This window comes from Arachis ipaensis, chromosome B10, assembly GCF_059453495.1.
Source record: "Arachis ipaensis isolate K30076 ecotype BB chromosome B10, ASM5945349v1, whole genome shotgun sequence".
Classification (NCBI taxonomy): domain Eukaryota; kingdom Viridiplantae; phylum Streptophyta; class Magnoliopsida; order Fabales; family Fabaceae; genus Arachis; species Arachis ipaensis.
Genome location: NC_142435.1, coordinates 48,775,406 through 48,780,751, shown reverse-complemented (window position 1 = coordinate 48,780,751; position 5,346 = coordinate 48,775,406). Strand labels below are relative to the sequence as shown.

Here is a 5,346-nt window from a genome sequence, read left to right as displayed (position 1 = left end):
TTAGAGTTTGGATATGGGGGTTTGACACCAAACTTAGAGTTTGGTTATGGCCTCCCAACACCAAACTTAGAGTTTGACTGTGGGGGCTTTGGTTGACTCTGCAATGAGAGAAGCTTACTGTGCTTCCTCTCCATGGGTACAGAGAGAGATCCTTGAGTTTTAAACACAAGGTTTTCCTCATTTAATTGAAGGATCAATTCTCCTCTGTCCACATCAATCACAACTCTTGCTGTGGCTAGGAAGGGTCTTCCAAGGATGATGAATTCATCCTCATCCTTCCCAGTATCCAGGACTATGAAATCAGCAGGGATGTAAAGGCCTTCAACCTTTACTAGCACGTCCTCTACCTATCCATAAGCCTGTTTTCTTGAATTGTCTGCCATCTCTAATGAGATTTTAGCAGCTTGCACCCCATAGATTCCCAGTTTCTTTATTACAGAGAGGGGCATGAGGTTTATTCCTGAACCAAGGTCACACAAAGCCTTAAAGATCATGGTGCCTATGGTACAAGGTATTATGAACTTTCCAGGATCCTGTCTCTTCTGAGGCAATGTCAGTTGATCCAGATCACTTAGTTCATTGGTGAACAAGGGAGGTTCATCTTCCCAAGTATCAATGCTAAATAATTTGGCATTTAGCTTCATGATTGCACCAAGGAACTTGGCAGCTTGCTCTTCAGTAACTTTCTCATTCTCTTCAGAAGAGGAATACTCATCAGAGCTCATGAATGGCATAAGGAGGTTTAATGGAATCTCTATGGTCTCTAGATGAGCCTCAGAGTCCTTTGGTTCCTCAGAGGGAAGCTTCTTATTGATCACTGGACGTCCCAGGAGGTTTTCCCCCTTGGGATTCACGTCCTCTCCTTCCTTTACAGGTTCGGCCATGGTGCTTATGTCAATGGCCTTGCACTTTCCTTTTGGATTCTCTTCTGTATTGCTTGGGAGAGTACTAGGAGGGATTTCAGTGATCCTTTTACTCAGCTGGCCCACTTGTGCTTCCAAATTTCTAATGGAAGACCTTGTTTCATTCATGAAACTTACAGTGGCCTTGGATAGATCAGAGACTAAGTTTTCTAAATTAGAGGTATTTTGTTCAGAGTTCTCTATCTGTTGCTGAGTGGATGATGGAAAAGGTTTATTATTGTTAAACATGTTTCTTTCACCATTATTAAAGCTTTGTTGAGGCCTTTGATCCTTCCATGAGAGATTTGGATGATTTCTCCATGATGGGTTATAGGTGTTTCCATAAGGTTCACCTAAGTAATTCAGCTCTGCTTTTGCAGGATTTTCAGGATCATAAGCTTCTTCTGCATAAGAAGCCTCTTGAGTACTGTTGGATGCAGCTTGCATTCCATTCAGACTCTGAGAAATCATATTGACTTACTGAGTCAATATTTTGTTCTGAGCCAATATGGCATTCAGAGTATCAACTTCAAGAACTCCCTTCTTCATAGGCGTCCCACTACTTACAGGATTCCTCTCAGAAGTGTACATAAACTGGTTATTAGCAACCATGTCAATGAGTTCTTGAGCTTCTGCAGGCGTTTTCTTTAGGTGAATGGATCCACCTGCAAAAGTATCCAATGACATCTTTGATAACTCAGATAAACCATCATAGAATATATCCAGGATGGTCCATTCTGAAAGCATGTCAGAAGGACACTTTTTGGTCAGCTGCTTGTATCTTTCCCAAGCTTCATAGAGGGATTCACCTTCTTTCTGTCTGAAGGTCTGAACATCCACTCTAAGCTTACTCAGCTTTTGAGGAGGAAAGAACTTGGCTAAGAAAGCCGTGACTAGCTTATCCCAAGAGTTCAGGCTATCTTTGGGTTGAGAGTCCAACCACACTCTAGCTCTGTCTCTTACAGCAAAAGGGAAAAGCATGAGCCTGTGGACTTCAGGATCTACTCCATTAGTCTTAACAGTATCACAGATCTGCAAGAATTCAGTTAAGAACTAAAAAGGATCTTTAGATGGAAGTCCATGAAACTTGCAGTTCTGCTGCATCAAAGAAACTAGCTGAGGTTTCAGCTCAAAGTTGTTTGCTCCAATGGCAGGAATGGAGATGTTTCTTCAATGTAAATTGGAATTAGGTGCAGTAAAGTCACCAAGCATTCTCCTTGCATTATTATTATTTTCGGCTGCCATCTCCTCTTCCTGTTCGAAAATTTTTGAAAGTTTCTCTCTGGATTGTTGTAATTTAGCTTCTCTTAGTTTTCTCTTCAGAGTCCTTTCAGGTTCTGGATCTGCTTCAACAAGAATGTTCTTATCCTTGCTCCTGCTCATATGAAAAAGAGAGAACAGAAAAATAATAATAATAGGGGTCCTTTTTACCACAGTATAGAGGTCCCAGTGTGAGTAGAAGAAAAGAAGAAGAAGAAATTCGAACACAGATGGAAGAGGGGGTTCGAATTTGGGTGGGGTGAAGTGTTAGTAGATGAATACATAAATAGAATAAGATGAGAGAGGGGAAATTTCGAAAATAATTTTTGAAAAAGAGTTAGTGATTTTTGAAAATAGTTTTTGAAAAGGGTTAGTAGTTTTTTTTTTCGAAAATTCAAAATAAAAATAAAATAATTAGTTAATTAAAAAGAAATTTTTGAAAAAAAGGGAAGATATTTTCGAAAATTAGAGAGAGAGAGAGTTAGTTAGGTGGTTTTGAAAAAGATAAGAAACAAACAAAAAGTTAGTTAGTTAGTTACCGGCAAGTATACCAGATCGTATCAAGTAGTAAAACTCATTGGAGTGAGGTCGATCCCACGGAGATTGGTAGATTAAGCAACTTTAGTTAATTGGTAGTTTAGTTGAGCAAACATTGTTTTGATTCATGAGATTTGAACACTTGAAAGAAATTGCAAAGAATTAAATGACAAGAAATTTAAAGAACTAAAGTAATGAAGGAAAATTAAATGACTAAAAGTAAATGACGGAAACTTAGATTGCAAGAAACTTAAATGACATTAAAGATAAATTGCAAGGGAGTAGAGTGCAGGAATATAAAGTGCGAAAATTAAATTGCAAGTAATTTAGAGCAGAATGTAAATGGCAGGAATGCTAAATTACTTTGATATAAAAGGGAATTGGGTAGTGGGTAATCAAATAACTAGAAAACAAAAGAAATGAGAATTAATGATGGAAGAGATCATTAGGGATCAGAGATGCAGATTCTCATGAATTGATGTTGATCAATTCCTTCTCAATCATGGGTATAGATCCATGGCAGATTGTAGGTAATTGAGTTCCAATCTCTTGGTAACTCAATTTCTCTCAACACAACCAATTGCCACTCTCATGATCTAATTGTTCATGAGAAGAGATGAAGCTCATTTACTAATCCTTCAAGCCACACAATTCCCAGGATCTCAACCAAGGGTGGTTACATCTCACATACCAACCCAAAGTGTATTAATCAAGGAAATTATGAAAGGATGAACTCTAAACTGAATTATATGGCTCCTTTCTCAAATTCACCACCCAATTCATATAGATTCAACCCCTCTCTCGATGGTGATTGAATCTTTGAAGAACAAGAGTTTCCTCTTGGATGAACCACTTGAATTGAGAAGGAAAAGAAGAGTTATCAACCCATTCAAATAAACAGAGCTCCTCCGCCTAATGAAAATGGGGTTTAGTGAATCATAGCTCTAAATTCAACAACAAGTGCAAAAGTAGACATTAAAATTGAGTAGAGAAGGATGAAGAATGAAGAAGTTCCTTTTTAAACTCAAATTTAAAATTGCAAGAAAAATAAAATAGCTTTCAGGTATCTTTCCCAAAATTGAAGAATGCTGTCAAAGTTAAAATACTAGAGTGGAAAGTAAAAATGCCTAAGTGTGTAAAAAAAAGTCCTCCCGTAAGTACAAAGCTTCTCTCTATTTATACTACTCCTAAACCCCTTTAGAGATCCTCAATTGGGCTAGCAATGTGGGATTTATCCTTGCTGAATTCTTGGCTCAATGGAAGAAGTGTTGCTAACAGAGGGAGCAGAGCTCATTCTCATTGCTTCTGGTCCAATGGCCTGGCGTTACTGGCAAACACGCCAGTTCAAGGCACATTGGCAACATGCCAATGCACTTTCTGGGCTGGGAGCTTGGTGCTTGGGCGTTGTTAGCCCAAGTTATCGCCAATAACTTGGCTTTTCTTCCTCTTGGCTCCACTTTTCATGCCTAATGTTGCCCCTGGTTTGAGCTTTAGTTTTATGCTTCACTATCGACTATTATACATGGTTGGAAATCTCTAAATGTCAGATTTTTAACGCAACTAGAAGCACTCAAATTGGATTTCTGTAGCTCAAGTTATTCTTGTTTGAAGGAGACAGGGTCAGGCTGCCAAAATCGCACATGTTTTTGGTGAAAACGCCCTTGTTTCCAGCGTTGCCAACGTGCTCAGATTCTGAAGCTCTAAATGAAGGCAGCTTTTGAAGCTTCAAATGAATGCCAACCCCATACTATGATATATGGTTGAAAAGCTCTTGATGTCTACTTTCCAATGCCTCTAGAATCACCTCCTTTGAACCTTTGTAGCTCAAGATATACTCCATTGAAGGTGACAAGGTCAAGCTGGCTTTACTACAGGTTGATACCATGTTCATCTATGAACTTTTAGGCCAAGTTTCTCCCTCAAATTTAGTATTCACCATGTAGTTCCATATATTCTTAGAAAGCTCTTGATTCCTACTTTCCAATGCCACTGGAATCACCTCATTTGGAGCTTTGTATCTCAAGATATACTCCATTGAAGAAGGTAAGGTCAGGCTGCCAAGTTTATTGGAGTTGTTGCTGGACACGCCTTCATTCCTTCCAAGTTGGCAACGTGCCAAACTTTCCAGGGCTGAGACATGGAGCTAGCATTTTTGATGAACACGCCCCTTGCTAGCAAGTTGGCAACGTGCTCGAAGCCTTCTTTGGGCTCATTCATGCCTCCTTGAATTTCAACTTCATGTTCTTGTTTTTGGGGCCTAAATATGACTCTGATTTGAGCTTCCATTTCTTACTTCACTATAGACTATTATATATCATTGGAAATCTCTGAATGTCATCTTTCCAACACAACTGGAAGCATGTCAATTGAGTTTTTGTAGCTCAAGTTATGCTCTATTGAAGAAGGTAAGGTCAAGCTGTCCAGCTCACCAGCGTTTTTGGCAAACACTCCTTTGTTCTTTCATGTTGCCAACATGGGTTGCTTCATTCCAAGATTGCCTAGCTGCTGGCGTTGTTGATGAACACGCCCTTATAACTCCAAGTTAGCAATGTGCTAACTTCATCCTCCTTGTCAAGCTTCCTAGCATTGTCATTGAACACGCCTTCGGAACGCAACGTTGGCAACGTGCTCGAGCTATCATCCAGGG

General features: G+C 39.4%; 1 non-coding gene across 1 annotated transcript; it reads left to right on the top strand.

Annotated features, from left to right (window-relative positions):
• The first annotated feature begins 1,643 nt into the window (after window positions 1-1,643).
• On the top strand, window positions 1,644-1,751 carry LOC148579965 (small nucleolar RNA R71). The gene has a single exon (XR_015899066.1). It is a non-coding gene; the product is annotated as a small nucleolar RNA R71 (small nucleolar RNA).
• The last annotated feature ends 3,595 nt before the right edge of the window (window positions 1,752-5,346 follow it).